Source organism: Balaenoptera ricei, chromosome 14 (assembly GCF_028023285.1).
Source record: "Balaenoptera ricei isolate mBalRic1 chromosome 14, mBalRic1.hap2, whole genome shotgun sequence".
Lineage (NCBI taxonomy): Eukaryota > Metazoa > Chordata > Mammalia > Artiodactyla > Balaenopteridae > Balaenoptera > Balaenoptera ricei.
In genome coordinates this window covers 77,993,962-78,010,957 of record NC_082652.1, presented here as the reverse complement: position 1 = coordinate 78,010,957, position 16,996 = coordinate 77,993,962, and positions in this window count along the sequence as shown.

Here is a 16,996-nt window from a genome sequence, read left to right as displayed (position 1 = left end):
TGGGTGTTCGGGTCAGCTCAGCCTGGCGTCCTTAACCGCTGGATTCTTCACAGTGCCTCCCCTGGTTCCTATCATGCTTCTAAAATGCTTTGCCCTTTCTACACAGGTGTGCTTCCAGGGAGGGCACATACGGGCGTGCTGACACTGGCGTGTCGCCCACCTGGCCTCCCCCAACAAGCACGCTTTGCCCTGCTGGTGGGAATGCCACTGCATGCTCCGAAACTGTGTAGTTCCTGGGATCACAACAAGGTCAGGTGACTCCAGAGTATAAAATCCGGTATTAAGAAACTTAATACCTAGTTAGCAATAACTGATTCCAGTGGGAAGGTTATCAGATGGTGTCTTGCCTTGTTAATAACACCCACCAGGAAGCCACATCTTGAATGACAAAGTTGATTTCAGGGCCAAGTTGTGTGCTGTTTGCCAAAACTGCCAGTCAATACCTGCTCCTCTGGCCTTTACTTGTCATCAGCAGCTCAAACTGACTGCCCACTGAGCTCCTCCCCTTAACGGGGAGGCTGGAAGCCCTTGCAGCTCCGTGGGATTTTTTTCTTCCCCTTCTTTCTCAGCTTGGTAGTCTGCCTCAGGTCACCTAGCTTATGGGGGGGTCACCTAGCTGTGTGTGAGGGGAGGATCCCCCAGCAATGGTGGGATCTAGTGAGCAGAGACTAGATCCATTGTTTTTGGCTGAGAAACTTTTTATGCAAACCAAAGCTTTGGAAAGACAGCATGTAAAACATAAAAGCAGAGCTGCTCCAGATGAAACAGAGGTGGGGAGCCCCAATCCCATCCTTCCAGAGAGAAGCTACTCTGAATAGTTTGAAAGGCAATGGACTCAGATGTGACGTCCACTATTAAGGCAGGTCATTGGGAAGGGAGACAAAGCCATTTACCCAAGCTGAGCACAGGACAGAGAATCCCGAGGTCAGAGAGTGATGTTGGAACCCAAGTGTGGCAGCAAAAGGGGATAGATGTACGTAGAAGATGTATATTATAAAAATGATTGGTCTTTGGGGAAGACACTAAGTCTTCATAATAGAAAAATGTCCATTCTACACAAAGTCGAATGTGGTAAAACTAAAGCTAATGAAAATACTTTAAACAAATATTCTTTTTAACACCTTTCCCTGTCAGACTTTGTGAGCATAATACAGCAACATTTCTGAATTTAGGTCAACTCCTTAGGAAAGTTTTGAAATGTGACCTGTGACTTTCACACTGAGAGATGGTAAATTACTTTCTCTTTTAAGAATAATGTGTCAATATTTAAAAATTACTTTTCATGTTCTTAGAAGAGTGAAATATTAAACCACTCTGTTAACACACATGTCATCAGAAATCATACTTGGCTCTTTCTCTACTGTGTTAGAAAAACACCAAGATCAAGTTATAAGATTCAAGATGCCATTCCTTCTGTTTTCCAAGTAGGATGGTTTCTTGCAAGCTTCATTCAAAACAAAGATTTGTATCTTTTAGACACAATATTTAATACTCCATCAAATATGAACATTTAATGTCATTTAACGTTAGCCCACTTTTGCATTGATTCCGCATTTATTATTCAACAAGGATTGTGTATCTCTTCATTATTGGGTAATAAGCAGCGGCATAGTGGAGAAAATAATGGGCTGTGTTCTGGGTCTGAGTTATCCTGCCCTTGCCACCCGCCAGTTGGGCTCTCCAGGCGAATTGAGAGATCTTGGGTCAGCCTAACAATTTGTTTCCTCATCTATAAATTGCAGAGCTGTTGAGAGTTAAATGAGATGCTGTGTGTAAAACATTTGTAACCAGCACACAGAAAGTGGCACGTCCCACCCCAAAGACTTATTTGCTTTCCTTCCTTTGCATAAATATTTATGGTCCCATGTCTTCATTCAATAATATTGATGAACCACTTATTCTACTAAAATAGTAGATGCAAATTGCCTTTTAAAAAGTCAGTTTTGGGGTAGGATAGTGAATAGGAAGGGAAATAGTTTGCTCAGAAAAATGTGAATTTTGAAACTGAGGGTAATCATTAGTTAGATCCATTACACTTGTAACCTGCCTTCACTAATCAAGCTTGCTTTAGTGCTTGCTACAAAAACTTGTATGTCCTCCAAACAGCACGTAGCATAAACAATGTTTTCCAGGAACTTGGAGTCAGCTGTGTCTGGTTGGAGCCGAGCTGGTTGAGACTGGTTAGGACCACCGACCCTCCAACTGGGCATGCGCGAGTGTCCGCTCAGTGACCTTTTGACGTCAGAGGGCCAAAAACGCCACCCTCAGATCGTGCTAAGAGCCTCCATTTTTGAAGGTGGAGAGAACAGCTGCCTCACCTTTTCCTTATTTCCAATCACCTTTCCCCACCCTCCCCATGCCTCAGCCCGCCCTGCTTCAATCTCATAAATACCCTGAGCCCCTGGCCTCCGGTGAGGCAGTTCTGAGGCTTGTTCTGCGCTCTTCTCGCTAGGCTGCCTTACGGAGAAATCCTTTTCCACAAACTTAAGGGTCTGGGCGTTTTGGCTGCTTGGGTTTTGGGCGAGGGAATTTGGTTCAACAGCAAAAACAGAGCAGTGACAAGGGATAGACTCTCCGTTATACTGAGTTTTATCCTCCCGACAGACTTTACTTTCACCCCAGAAACAAGCGTAGCTTTTAGAAGAAAGCCAGCCTCTCTGTAACTATCCTGTGGCTAGAACCTCCCTCTAAGCGTCTCTGTTCCTCACTCTAAACCTCGCTCTCAACCACACCACCCCGTCAGGTGACGGAGCTTTGCTGTTGGGTATTGGTAGCAGGCTGCGGGGAAGGAGAGCCAGTGGGGAAGCCTGGGGAAAAGGGGGTTGTTGTAGTGGATTGAAAAGCGTCCCCCAAGTTCATATGCACCTGGAACCTCAGAACGTGAGAGGAACTAGGTTCCTTGCAGATGTTGTTAGTTGAGGTCCAAAGACAAAGATTCTTCTCTGGGGACACCCTGATTCCAGACTCTGGCCTCCAGAACTAAGGGAGTGTGTGTTCTGTTAACCAGTTTCTAGTAACTTATTTCCGAAGTCCTAGGAAAAAGCCCTAGTTGCCAACAGTGTGTACAGGGAATTACCAGAAAAAATTCTTGTCTATTTCTGCCTCAATTTTCTTCCAAAGTATCTTGGGACTGGGGGGAGGAGGTGCCTTGGGGATGAGATGGGGATGGTGATTAGGGTTGTATGGAGGAAAGCAAACAGATAAAAAACAGGTGTGGGGTTTCATTGCCCTGCTTAAATGAAAATAATCTTTAAAGTCAGGCTTTATTGAGTTGTCTAAGTTCCTTCTTAGATCAGAGTCTTATCTGCACAATCAGATATTGGGAGTGTGTGAGGGTGTGGACCAGGGGACCCACCCGGCCCTCAGATGCTGGGACAAGAGGGCTGAGGGAGTCGGGGCTTATGGGGGCACGTAATCCCAACTTGAGTTCTAACCTCCGGGCTGGGTTAGAACAAACGGAGGGAAACCGTGAGGACGGGAGCTGTTTTCCTGCTTCCCTTCCGGGACTCGGGGCCTAGCTAGTGCCCACCCACCTACCAGAGGCTGCTTAGTGAGAGAACTGTTCTCCACTCATCCCCCAAACCCCTACATGACTGGGAGCTTATGAGGAAGACATGATCAGTGCCAGAGAAAAAGCATAAAGGGAATGCATTTGCTCACGCATACAAGAAGCCCTCTGTGTGAATCTTCACCATAAGTACAAATACCAGCTCAGTATAATTTTGCCTTCTAGCTATTGAGTCCTAGATATTTTCTTTCTTGTTTTTAAAGTGTTTCCCCCAATAATTTCAGCTTTCCAGAAGCTTGTTTGTGAATCATTCTTTTTCTATCTACAAGGGGAAAGTTGATTTCTGACGGCTCCATCAAAGGAGGTTCCTGAATTTCTAATCTGCACCTGGCCCTCCCCATGCCCACCTTGCCTCTGACTGCCTTCATCTTTAAAGTACAGGCGTGCAAACTTAACCCTTTGGTTGCATGTTGTAAATTCACAACCGTTTCCCCCACCTCCAGTGCCTGGTGCCCATGGTACAAACATGCTGATGTCTTCTTTGGGGTTTGTATTGGGAACCTTATTTGCTCGTAGATAAAACAAGAGACACTTCTCAAAAGAGAACAGGTGGCTTCCATTTCAATCTAAAGATTGAGGCCAACACAGCAGCAAGTCATTAGCTGTGAAGAAGAGTTAGTTTAGTGGCAAGTACGTATTAACCAAAGCACAGGACCCTCGGGCAGGTTAGCGGGTAGAAGATCAATGTCTCGATAGAATTAGACGAGAACCAGACTCTGAAGGGATGGACAAACCCTCCCTGCCTCTGTCGGCAAAGGGACACGGAACCAAGAACAGACTGGTTGGATGTCCACTCCTTTGACCTATTTTTGAGCACCTACTATGTGCCTTGCACCACGATGAGTAGGACTAACCCTGTCCTCCCCTCATGGATCTCACTGTCCAGGGAACTTTGCTTCTCCTGCTGAAGAAGCTGTCTCTGAATCTAATCGGGTAGCTGTTACTGCCGGCTGGGTAACTGTGCCCTCCTGGAACTGTACTCTCTCGAGCCGCTTAAGACTGGTTAGGGCCACTGACCCTCCAGCTGGGCGTGTGTGAATGTCCTCTTGGTGACCTTTTGACATCAGAGAGCCGAGAACTCTACCCTCTGATCGTGCTGGTGCTACCATTTTCTCAACACTTCCTGTGAAGAAGCCTAGTTGAACTTGCACAGAATGACAACTACCTCACCTTTTTCTCGACTCAGATCACCTTTCCCTACTCTCCCTCAGTTTTATCCCATAAAAGCCTCTTGCCTTCCAGGAGGCAGATTTGAGACTAGTTCTCCCGTCTCCTTGCTTGGCTGCCTTGCGAATAAACCCTTTCTCTGCTGCGGACCTTGGTGTTTCAGGGTTGACTTGCTGTGCTTTGAGCAACAAACCCTGGTTTGGTAATAGTTTCTTGTAATATATGCAAACTCATCCAAAAGTATTTTTGAATATGTGATTAGTTTTAAAAATTACTTGCAAATGTTCACTTAGCCATGATGGAATGATAAGGCCTGGAGGTACTGTCCCATCTTAAACAACCAGAATACCAGACAAAATACAAGAAACAATAGTTTTTAGATATTGGACAAGGAGCACAGGACGGTGATCCCTGAGGGAAGGGAGACAAACAAGATAAGCCCTGGCGGTCCTGGTGGTCAGGCCACAGAAGAGGGAGGTTCTGAAATCCTAAGTGTCATCTTGACAGTGTGGTTACCAAGAATGTTCTTGTTTTTAGGCAATACACACCTAAGTATTTACTTAGGGGCTAAAGGGTTACTTCCGAACAGCTCAGGAAAAAATGTCATACATACATGTATATAGATATACATACAAACATATATACGTTTGAGACAAAATGATACAATATGGGAAAATGTTAGTATTTAGAGAATCAGGGTGACGGGAATATGGGAATTCTTTGTATTAGTTTTGCAACTTTTCTCTTGAAACATCTTTGGAAACATCTCAATTTTAAAATTTAAAAAAGCACCTATGTATGAATTACTCATGACATCAAAAACCACATGAGAGTACTTCCCTGGTGGCGCAGTGGTTAAGAATCTGCCTGCCAATGCAGGGGACACAGGTTCAAGCCCTGGTCCGGGAAGATTCCACATGCTGCACAGCAACTAAGCCCATGTGCCACAACTACTGAGACTGTGCTCTAGAGCCCGCGAGCCACAACTACTGAGCCCGTATGCCACAACTACTGAAGCCCGAGCACTTAGAGCCCATGCTCTGCAACAGGAGAAGTCACCACAATGAGAAGCCCGTGCGCGCACCACAACAAAGAGTAGCCCCTGCTCGCCGCAACTAGAGAAAGCCCGTGTGCAGCAACGAAGACCCAATGCAGCCAAAACTAAATAAATAAATATGCAAAAAAAAACCCTACATGAGACACTTTGCATTTTTAAACTTGATTGCATTTATGAAAAATTGTGTTCAAAAACAAATTTATTTATTTATTTATTTATTTAAAGGTTTGCATTTTTTTTAAAAATTTATTTATTTTTGGCTGTGTTGGGTCTTCGTTTCTGTGCGAGGGCTTTCTCTAGTTGCGGCAAGCGGGGGCCACTCTTCATCGCGGTGCGCGGGCCTCTCACTGTCGCGGCCTCTCTTGTTGCGGAGCACAGGCTCCAGACGCGCAGGCTCAGTAGTTGTGGCTCATGGGCCCAGTTGCTCCGCGGCATGTGGGATCTTCCCAGACCAGGGCTCGAACCCGTGTCCCCTGCATTGGCAGGCAGACTCTCAACCACTGCGCCACCAGGGAAGCCCCAAAAACAAATTTATTGATGCTCAGAATTTTAAACTATATACTTTAAAACTATAGCTGTTCTCTGTATAAAAACTGGAAAATACAGGTAAGCAAAGACAATCCCACCAATTAGAAACATTGCTAATCAAATTGTTTTTGTGTGTAAAGTACTTTATGTAACATTAACGGCTGGGGACGTTCAATTTCCATACTTTTTGAAAAGTGAATTTGGAGTGAACAAAATTCAACTGCAACTTACTTTAGAAGCCAATATGCATTGCCAATATTATGAAAAGTGCATCGTAGGAAGTACCTTAATAACAAATAGTGCGCCCTGTGTAGGGACTGGTATGATTTTGAGAATGCCAGATTTGGAGAATGATGATCCTTTTCAAAAAGCTGGCACTTTACAGGAATTTGAGTATTGCCAACCCTGTAAAGTATTATAAGCCCTATGAGATCATCATCCCTGTTTTACAGATAAAGAAATAGAAAAAGCATACACAAGATAAATAACACATTTTAAGTCACACCACTTGGAGTGGACTCAGACTTTAGTAAAGCCAAACTTTGTGTCTGCTGAAATATTTTTAATGCTGTCAAAACAGAAAAAAAAAATTACGTTTATACAAACATTATTTCTGGGTATATTTTTCTTTACTAACAGTTTATCAATATGAGAAATATGTAATTCAAGGGCAAGTATTGAAAACTTATTTTGGTTGGGCCTGGATAAAATTCACAATGTTAAGCTAGAAAAACAGGTTGAAATACATGAAAGTAATGTGTAAATCCTGAGTTTTGGGCAACAGTTGGTAGTTGAAAGCAACAGCATACAAATACCAGGGGAACGTTTAAACAACAGAAAACAACTTAAAATTTATTGGCTCTTAAAAAATAAAAAAATCAGATCTCATCCTGACACTGAACTTGTGCAGATCTATGTGTCAATATATCAGTTATCTGAGCTATGGATACATAATTGAATTTCTTGAGTTTGACGAGTTGAAAAAAATTGTGATTACTGAGACCACTTCATTGTTGCTTCATGTGCAAGTTAGATTTGGAGAGCAAGGAAAAACAAATGGTCTAAATGCCCCTTTTCAGTATTCTTTAAAGACTTTCTTTCCTAAGGCTACATACCTCTATTTACCTGTTCATCTCTGGATGAACAACACTTTAATGTTTTACATTCAAATGATCCCATGTATTTAGGTTTGATATTTCTTTTATTAGAAAACATGTAACTTATAATTTTTATAATTTTTAAAGTTACTTTCCAGAAAATACCTTCTCCAGAATCAAGTATTAGCTTTGGATTTAGTGAGCCTTTACTATCCTAATTTCTTCCTCACATTGTCATTGGTATGGATAGGTTACCTTTCCTAAATTCCACTGATGTACATAAAAAAATCCTATGCTAATATTACAAAGCAACTGGTGTGAGAAATTCAAGTAAAATAAAAGCATGGCTGATGGAAAAGACGAAAAAAATGCACCATTCTTCTTTTTTAAATGTTTTAAAATTATAAATACATGCTTGGTTTAAAAATTCAAATATACAGAAAAATATAAAGTGAAAGGCAAAAAGTCCCTTTACCCTACCTACCTTCTAGCCCCATTCTCTACAGCTGTGCAGTTGAAGATGGAAGCCCCTAGCTATATGTAGCTATTTAAATTAAAACCAAAATTAAAAAAAAAGTTCCTCACACCAGCTATATTGCAACTCCTCGATGACCACATGGGACTAGAAGCTATCATATTGGAGAGTGAAGATATACAAGATTTCCATCATCACAGAAAATCCATTGGTTACTGCTCTACAGAAACCATAATTAAGCACTAGCATATAAAAGGCTCATTATTATGAGTTATGAGTTCTTTATATATTCCAGATACAAACCCCTTATGAGATGTGATTTTCAAAATTTTTCTCTCATCTGTGGGTTGTCTTTTTACTTTCTTGATGGTGTCCTTTAAAGCACAAAAGTTCATTTTGATTTAGTCCAATTTATTTTTTTCCCCTTATTTATACTCTTGGTGCTGTATCTAACTAAGAAGCTGTTGGTTAGCCCAAGGTCACAAAGATTTACTTCTCTGTTTTCCTGTAAGAGTTTTATAGTTTTAGCTCTTATTTAGGTGTATGATCCATTTTGAGTTAAAATTTGTGTATGGTATAAGGAAGGGATAGCCTTTCTTATACCATAAGTGGCTATCCAGGGATAGCCACTGGATAGCATGTGGCTATCCAGTTGTCCTTGGATCATTTGTTGAAAAGACTACTCTTCCTCATTGAATGGTATTGGCACCCTTACCAAATATCAATTGATCATAAAATGTATGGGTTTATTTCTGGACTGTTATATTTTATATTCCTTTATAATGTCTATCCTGTTTTGATTACTATAGACTTGCAATAATTTTAAAATCAGTTAAGTGTGAATCTTCCCACTTTGTTCTCTTTCAAGATTGTTTTGGGTATTGTGGGTTTCTTGCATTTCCATGTGAATTTTATCAGCTTATCAATTTCTGCAAAAAAGCCAGCTGGAATTTTGATGGGAATTGCATTGAATCTGTAGACCAATTTGGGGAGCATTGCCATCTAAACAGTGTTAAGCCTTCCAATCCATCAACAAAGATGTCTTTCCATTTATTTACATCTTCTTTAATTTCTTTCAACAATGTTCTGTAGTTTTGTTTTATTCATCTAATGCTATTATAAACAGGAGTAAAAAAAAACCCTCAATTTTAGAATGTCCATTGCTAGTATAGAAATAAAACTGATTTTTGTATGTGATCTTTGTATCTATCCTGCAACCTGTTGAACTCATTAGTTTTGAAATGAATTCCTTACAATTTTCTAGATACAACAAGATCATGTCATCTCTGAATACATATAGTCTTACTTCTTTTCCAATATGGTTGCCCTTTCTTTTTCTTGCCTAATTGCCCTGGCTAGTGCCTCAAGTACAGTGTTGAATAGAAGTGGTGAGAATGAAAATCCTTGTCTTATTTCTGATCTTAGGGGGAAAGCAGTCACTATTCAGTCTGTCGCCATTAAGTATGATGTTTAAGTAGGTGTGGTTTTTTGGTAGATGCCCTTTATCATCCTGAGGACGTTGCCCTTTTACTTCTAGTTTCTTGAGTATTTTTATCATGAAAGGGTGCTGAATTTTATCAAATGCTTTTTCTGTATACATTAAGACAAGACAATGTCGTAATTTTGATCTTTAGGAACATGATCCTCATTCATGATTCTGTGTTTGTAAATTTGCCAATTTACTTATTTAAAATTTATTTATAACCCTAAAGTCAATACTTGCAGCACTTTTATGACCATTCATGGACATGTGCAGACTGGTGAAAAAAACTGAGTTCCTTGAGGTGCATGTTCTCAGCTGAGGTCAAACAAGGCAATGCTCTGCCTTCTTGTTTCAGCTCTCTTGCAGAGATGACCAGAGGATGGAGAAGGCATGGGGAAAGGCAGTATAGTGCAAGAAGCTCTGGTTCTGGGGCCAGTTGGATGGGTCTGAATCCCAAGTCTGGCCCATTAGTTGGGTGGCCTCAGGCAAGTCACTTAATACTTCTGAACCTCATTTTGTCTCTTATAAAATAAATAGACTCTACCAGGATAAACTGTTTTTAGGATTTAAGGTTACAGTCTATTTGAGATATGTATATGTGTAAAACACACACATTTCCCCTAGGAGCAATGGCTCCGTATTTGCTAATTCAGTATTCATAGTGACATTATAGAATATAACTATTGTGAATAATGAGATAATTTACACATTATGTTTAATTTTGGATGTTAAACCAACCTTGCATTCCTGGGATAAATTTCACTTGGTAATGGTGTATGACCCTTTTTATATTTTGCTAGTATTTTGTTGATGATTTTTTGTGTCTATAGTCATAATAGATGTTGCTCTGTAGTTTTCTTTTAATGTCTTTGGTTTTGTATTAGGGTAATACTGGCCTCAAAAGATTGAGTTGGGAAGTGTTCTCCTATTTTTGGAAAAAGTTTGCAAAGGATTGGTGCTACTTCTTTAAAAAATGTCTGGTAGAATACAGCGGTGAAAACATCTGGGCCTGGGATTTTCTTTGTGGGATGTTTTAAAATTACTAATTCAGAAGAAGAAGTGGTATAGGCACAGAGTGGAGCTGAGGAAGGTCGAGGTGGAGAGCCGCTCGGAGGATTCGCGGATGGTCGGAGTGATTGCTGCTCTATAGTAGACATTGGAGGCGGATCCATCAGGCCATGAAGACCCTGGACTTCACCAAGGAGGATACCCCACGTCCAAGGACAGAGGAGAAGCCACAGTGAGACGGTAGGAGGGGCGCAAGCAGAGTAAAATCAAACCCCGTAACTGCTGGGTGGGTGACTCACAGACTGGCGAACACTTATACCACAGAAGTCCACCCACTGGAGTAAAGGTTCTGAGCCCCACGTCAGGCTTCCCAACCTGGGGGTCAGGCAACGGGAGGAGGAATTCCTAGAGAATCAGACTTTGAAGCCTAGTGGGAATTGGATTGCAGGACTTTGACGGGACTGGGGGAAACAGAGACCCCACTCTTGGAGGGCACACACAAAGTAATGTGTGCAACAGGACCCAGGGGAAGGAGCAGTGAGCCTGGGGGAGACTGAACCAGACCTACCTGCTGGTGTTGGGGGGTCTCCTGCAGAGGCGAGTGGTGGCTCTGTTTCACCGTGGGGATAAGGACACTGGCAGCAGAGGTTCTGGGAAGTTCTCCTTGGCGTGAGCCCTCCCAGAGTCTGCCATTAACCCCACCAAAGAGCACGGGTAGGCTCCAGTGTTGGGTTGCCTCAGGCAAAACAGCCAACAGGGAGGGAACCCAGCCCCACCCATCAACAGTCAAGTGGATTAAGGTTTTACTGAGCTCTGACCGCCACAGCAACAGGGAGGGAACCCAGCCCCACCCATCAACAGTCAAGTGGATTAAGGTTTTACTGAGCTCTGACCGCCACAGCAACAGTCAGCTCTACCCACCACCAGAGCCTCCCATCAAGCCTCTTAGATAGCCTCAACCACCAGAGGGCAGACAACAGAAGCAAGAAAAACTATAATCCTGCAGCCTGTGGACCAAAAACCACAGTTACAGAAAGATAGAGAAGATGAAAAGGCAGAGGGCTATGTACCAGATGAAGGAACAAGAAAAAACCCCAGAAAAACAACTAAATGAAGTGGAGATAGGCAACCTTCCAGAAAAAGAATTCAGAATAATGATAGTGAAGATGATCCAGGACCTTGGAATAAGAATGGAGGCAAAGATTGAGAAGATGCAAGAAATGATTAACAAAGACCTAGAAGAATTAAAGAACAAACAAACAGAGATGACCAATACAATAACTGAAATGAAAACTACACTAGAAGGAATCAATAGCAGAATAACTGAGGCAGAAGAACGGATAAGTGACCTGGAAGACAGAATGATGGAATTCACTGCTGCGGAACAGACTAAAGAAAAAAGAATGAAAAGAAATGAAGACAGCCTAAGAGACCTCTGGGATAACATTAAACGCAACAACATTCGCATTATAGGGGTCCCAGAAGGAGAAGAGAGAGAGAAAGGACCAGAGAAAATATTTGAAGAGATTATAGTTGAAAACTTCCCTAACATGGGAAAGGAAATAGCCACCCAAGTCCAGGAAGCGCAGAGAGTCCCATACAGGATAAACCCAAGGAGAAACACGCCGAGACACATAGTAATCAAAGTGGCAAAAATTAAAGACAAAGAAAAATTATTGAAAGCAGCAAGGGAAAAACGACAAATAACATACAAGGGAACTCCCATAAGGTTAACAGCTGATTTCTCAGCAGAAACTCTGCAAGCCAGAAGGGAGTGGCATGATATACTTAAAGTGATGAAAGGGAAGAACCTACAACCAAGATTACTCTACCCGGCAAGGATCTCATTTAGATTTGATGGAGAAATCAAAAGCTTTACAGACAAGCAAAAGCTAAGAGAATTCAGCACCACCAAACCAGCTCTACAACAAATGCTAAAGGAACTTCTCTAAGTGGGAAACACAAGAGAAGAAAAGGACCTACAAAAACAAACCCAAAACAATTAAGAAAATGGTCATAGGAACATACATATCGATAATTACCTTAAACGTGAATGGATTAAATGCCCCAACCAAAAGACATAGACTGGCTGAATGGATACAAAAACAAGACCCATATATATGCTGTCTACAAGAGACCCACTTTAGACCTAGGGACACATACAGACTGAAAGTGATGGGATGGAAAAAGATATTCCATGCAAATGGAAATCAAAAGAAAGCTGGAGTAGCTATACTCATATCAGATAAAATAGACTTTAAATTAAAAAATGTTACAAGAGACAAGGAAGGACACTACATAATGATCCAGGGATCAATCCAAGAAGAAGATATAACAATTATAAATATATATGCACCCAACATAGGAGCACCTCAATACATAAGGCAACTGCTAACAGCTATAAAAGAGGAAATCGACAGTAACACAATAATAGTGGGGGACTTTAACACCTCACTTACACCAATGGACAGATCATCCAAAATGAAAATAAATAAGGAAACAGAAGCTTTAAATGACACAATAGACCAGATAGATTTAATTGATATATATCGGACATTCCATCCAAAAACAGCAGATTACACATTCTTCTCAAGTGCGCACGGAACATTCTCCAAGATAGATCACATCTTGGGTCACAAATCAAGCCTCAGTAAATTTAAGAAAATTGAAACCATATCAAGCATCTTTTCTGACCACAACGCTATGAGATTAGAAATGAATTACAGGGAAAAAAACGTAAAAAGGACAAACACATGGAGGCTAAACAATACGTTACTAAATAACCAAGAGATTACTGAAGAAATCAGAGAGGAAATCAAAAAATACCTAGAGACAAATGACAATGAAAACACGACGACCCAAAACCTATGGGATGCAGCAAAAGCAGTTCTAAGAGGGAAGTTTATAGCTATACAAGCCTACCTAAAGAAACAAGAAAAAGCTCAAGTAAACAATCTAACCTTACACTTAAAGAAACTAGAGAAAGAAGAACAAACAAAACCCAAAGTTAGCAGAAGGAAAGAAATCATAAAGATCAGAGCAGAAATAAATGAAATAGAAACAAAGAAAACAATAGCAAAGATCAATAAAACTAAAAGTTGGTTCTTTGAGAAGATAAACAAAATTGATAAGCCATTAGCCAGACTCATCAAGAAAAAGAGGGAGAGGACTCAAATCAATAAAATCAGAAATGAAAAAGGAGAAGTTACAACAGACACTGCAGAAATACAAAGCATCCTAAGAGACTACTACAAGCAACTTTATGCCAATAAAATGGACAACCTGGAAGAAATGGACAAATTCTTAGAAAGGTATAACCTTCCAAGACTGAACCAGGAAGAAATAGAAAATATGAACAGACCAATCACAAGTAATGAAATTGAAACTGTGATTAAAAATCTTCCAACAAACAAAAGTCCAGGACCAGATGGCTTCACAGGTGAATTCTATCAAACATTTAGAGAAGAGCTAACACCCATCCTTCTCAAACTCTTCCAAAAAATTGCAGAGGAAGGAACACTCCCAAACTCATTCTATGAGGCCACCATCACCCTGATACCAAAACCAGACAAAGACACTACAAAAAAAGAAAATTACAGACCAATATCACTGATGAATATAGATGCAAAAATCCTCAACAAAATACTAGCAAACAGAATCCAACAACACATTAAAAGGATCATACACCACGATCAAGTGGGATTTATCCCAGGGATGCAAGGATTCTTCAATATACGCAAATCAATCAATGTGATACACCATATTAACAAATTGAAAAATAAAAACCATATGATCATCTCAATAGATGCAGAAAAAGCTTTTGACAAAATTCAACACCCATTTCTGATAAAAACTCTCCAGAAAGTGGGCATAGAGGGAACCTACCTCAACATAATAAAGGCCATATATGACAAACCCACAGCAAACATCATTCTCAATGGTGAAAAACTGAAAGCATTTCCTCTAAGATCAGGAACGAGACAAGGATGTCCACTCTCACCACTATTATTCAACATAGTTTTGGAAGTCCTAGCCACGGCAATCAGAGAAGAAAAAGAAATAAAAGGAATACAAATTGGAAAAGAAGAAGTTAAACTGTCACTGTTTGCGGATGACATGATACTATACATAGAGAATCCTAAAACTGCCACCAGAAAACTGCTAGAGCTAATTAATGAATATGGTAAAGTTGCAGGATACAAAATTAATGCACAGAAATCTCTTGCATTCCTATACACTAATGATGAAAAATCTGAAAGAGAAATTATGGAAACACTCCCATTTACCATTGCAACAAAAAGAATAAAATACCTAGGAATAAACCTACCTAGGGAGACAAAAGACCTGTATGCAGAAAACTATAAGACACTGATGAAAGAAATTAAAGATGATACCAACAGATGGAGAGATATACCATGTTCTTGGATTGGAAGAATCAATATTGTGAAAATGAGTATACTACCCAAAGCAATCTACAGATTCAATGCAATCCCTATCAAATTACCAATGGCATTTTTTACGGAGCTAGAACAAATCATCTTAAAATTTGTATGGAGACACAAAAGACCCCGAATAGCCAAAGCAGTCTTGAGGCAAAAAAATGGAGCTGGAGGAATCAGACTCCCTGACTTCAGACTATACTACAAAGCTACAGTAATCAAGACAATATGGTACTGGCACAAAAACAGAAACATAGATCAATGGAACAAGATAGAAAGCCCAGAGATTAACCCACGCACCTATGGTCAACTAATCTATGACAAAGGAGGCAAAGATATACAGTGGAGAAAAGACAGTCTCTTCAATAAGTGGTGCTGGGAAAACTGGACAGCTACATGTAAAAGAATGAAATTAGAATACTCCCTAACACCATACACAAAAATAAACTCAAAATGGATTAGAGACCTAAATATAAGACTGGACACTATAAAACTCTTAGAGGAAAACATAGGAAGAACACTCTTTGACATAAATCACAGCAAGATCTTTTTGGATCCACCTCCTAGAGTAATGGAAATAAAAACAAAAATAAACAAGTGGGACCTAATGAAACTTCAAAGCTTTTGCACAGCAAAGGAAACCATAAACAAGACGAAAAGACAACCCTCAGAATGGGAGAAAATATTCGCAAATGAATCAACGGACAAAGGATTAATCTCCAAAATATATAAACAGCTCATTCAGCTCAATATCAAAGAAACAAACACCCCAATCCAAAAATGGGCAGAAGACCTAAATAGACATTTCTCCAAAGAAGACATACAGATGGCCACGAAGCACATGAAAAGATGCTCAACATCACTAATTATTAGAGAAATGCAAATCAAAACTACAATGAGGTATCACCTCACTCCTGTTAGAATGGGCATCATCAGAAAATCTACAAACAACAAATGCTGGAGAGGGTGTGGTGAAAAGGGAACCCTCTTGCACTGTTGGTGGGAATGTAAATTGATACAGCCACTATGGAGAACAATATGGAGGTTCCTTAAAAAACTAAAAATAGAATTACCATATGACCCAGCAATCCCACTACTGGGCATATACCCAGAGAAAACTGTAATTCAAAAAGACACATGCACCCGAATGTTCATTGCAGCACTATTTACAATAGCCAGGTCATGGAAGCAACCTAAATGCCCATCAACAGACGAATGGATAAAGAAGTTGTGGTACATATATACAATGGAATATTACTCAGCCATAAAAAGGAACGAAATTGAGTCATTTGTTGAGACGTGGATGGATCTAGAGACTGTCATACAGAGTGAAGTAAGTCAGAAAGAGAAAAACAAATATCGTATATTAATGCATGTATGCAGAACCTAGAAAAATGGTACAGATGAGCCAGTTTGCAGGGCAGAAGTTGAGACACAGATGTAGAGAATGGACATATGGACACCAAGGGGGGAAAACTGCGGTGGGGTGGGGATGGTGGTGTGCTGAATTGGGCGATTGGGATTGACATGTATACACTGATGTGTATAAAACTGATGCCTAATAAGAACCTGCAGTATAAAAAAACAAACAAAACAACTAATACTAAACTTTCATTGGGTTATTTGTATGGAAACATGTTAATATAAATGTTTCAGACATTACATGAAATTTCTAAAAATCTTATATTTGTATTTGTATGGAAATATGTATGGAAATATGTTAATATAAATGTTTCAGACATTACATGAAATTTCTAAAAATCATATTTGTATTTGTATGGAAATATGTATGGAAATATGTTAATATAAATGTTTCAGACATTACATGAAATTTCTAAAAATCTTATATTTGTACTTGTATGGAAATATGTATGGAAATATGTTAACATAAATGTTTCAGACATTACATGAAATTTCTAAAAATCTTATATGTTCTGGTATAATGTTATAAGTAATAATCCTAGTTATTACTTTAAAATGTATATCTCAGAAATAACTAATTTTCTTGTCAACTGCATTATTATGAACTGTCATCAAATCTTTAACCGTGGTCATTTTTAAGTCTTTTGTCATTTACAGACAGTTCTGGGTGTACTCTGATGATTTTGCAAATATGTTCCTATAAAAGGGTTTCATCTTCAAGAAATACATGGAAAAGACTCTGACAAGTACAG